This window comes from Mus pahari, chromosome 5 (genome assembly GCF_900095145.1).
Source record: "Mus pahari chromosome 5, PAHARI_EIJ_v1.1, whole genome shotgun sequence".
NCBI classification, from domain to species: Eukaryota; Metazoa; Chordata; class Mammalia; order Rodentia; family Muridae; genus Mus; species Mus pahari.
In genome coordinates this window covers 29268235-29270298 of record NC_034594.1, presented here as the reverse complement: position 1 = coordinate 29270298, position 2064 = coordinate 29268235, and positions in this window count along the sequence as shown.

Here is a 2064-nt window from a genome sequence, read left to right as displayed (position 1 = left end):
TCCTCCTCCTCCTCCTCCCCTTCTTCTTCTTCTTCTTCTTCTTCTTCTTCTTCTTCTTCTTCTTCTTCTTCTTCTTCTTCTTCTTCTTCTTCTTCTTCATAACTTAATTCTTTTTTGTTTGGTTTTGTTGGTTTATTTGTTAAATTAATTAATTTTAAAATTTATTTACATTTCAAGTTTTTCCCTTACCCAGTTTCCCCCCCTCTTCTGCCATTTATAACCTCTCAGACTCTTCAAAATTAAACTGTCTGCAGCTGAAAGAATCACTCCCTGACCAGTATGTATTGGGCAAATAGCCTGTTGGTGTGGATAATTGAAGCAGTTCAGTATCCCATACCCATTATATAACATTACTGGGGTTTTAAAAACATAAAAAGTCTCGTAACATACTTTTCAAAACTAATTTTATTTTATTGTGTGTGTTTTGAATATGTATGCAATATATCGTGTCTTGTACCTGTAAACACCTGGAATAATATCTAATGCCCTGAAACTAGAATTAACCCATCATATGGTTGATATAGAACAAACCCATGTTCTTATAATAATAGCCAGTGCTCTTAAACATTTCACTGCAGAGTAGTCTTCATGTCTGATTTAAAAATATTTATAAACTATCCATACAACCTACAAAATGAGCAATCCTAAAATGTAGCAAATATAAAATGGTTGAGAATTATGCTTTATAGAAATATCAAATATAAAAATCCTCATTTTAAAGTCATTAGGAAATCAACTGATACCAGGAGATGAATAAATCCAATCATTTTCTAATATCACACATAAGAGTCACATTGATCTTATTAGGAATGCTCATGGCAACTGGCCAAAATATATTATCAGTGGAATAAACATTAGCACATATACACACAAGTTTATAACTTTGTTCTCCCTCCTCATCCAAATGAATTTAATCACTTGAAATACCCCTACCCTCAAAATTGGATGTCCTTACTTTACATGTACATAACTAATCTCTTTAAACACATACGCAATCAGATATTCATTTTTCATATCAAATGTTATTTGTGGTTTTGTGTATTTATTATTTGAGTATGTGCACATTTTTTAAGTCATTCTTGCACTACAAAACCACCAAACTGTCAAGTTTTAAAATCACCAAAATCGCCTCTAGCAAGGTAATATATTAGTTTTCAGTATTACTCTACTTTTTTTTTTTTGGTGGTGTTGTTTTACTTAATAAACATTGATACAGTATTATGATGTACGTGTTAAGTATTGTTAAATGGCTCACAAATATTAGGCTCATTAATCTTAAAAATAGCCCTGAAAGGGTTAGTGAATATCTTTGTTCTAAAGCCATGGAAATAAGAGTTCAGAGGAATTTAGTAATTGAGATAAATATCACATGGTTAATTTGTGAGCTGCAATTTAGTTTAGGTGTTCTTTTTCTCTAGATCTTGTGCTTCATAAAAAAGAAAAAAAAAAAAACTTACTCTTTTTTTCCCATGAAAGTAGATGCTACATCCACTCCAGTAGTGACAAGCACGACAGGCCCCCAAAACCTGGGCACTGTCCTGGAAACCTCTTGCTTCCAGGACCCAATGTGAATGACATTATCTGAAATACCCAAGAAGGAGGAGATAGAACCTGTAGAGGCCATCTCTAGTAGAAAGGCCCAACCCCCACTTGAAGGATGGCACACACATCCACCTAAAAAATTTTAACCCAGAATTGATCCTATCTAAATAAATGTAGAGCCAAGAAAACCAAACCAAACCAAAACAAACAAAAAAAAACAAAACAAACAAAAAAAACAAAAAACAAAAAACAACAACAAAACAAAACAAAACAGAAGAAAAGGACCTCCAGAGACTGCCCCACCTAGAGATCCATTCCACCTGCAGACACTAAACCTTGACACTATTGCTGATGTCAAAATATGCTTGCTGCCAGGTGGTGGTGGCCCATGCCTTTACTCCCAGAACTTGGGAGGCAGAGACAGGTGGATTTGAGTTCGAGGCAAAGTCTACAAAGTGAGTTCCAGGACAGCCAGGAATACACAGAGAAACCCTTTATTGAAAAAAAAAAAAAAAAAAAAAA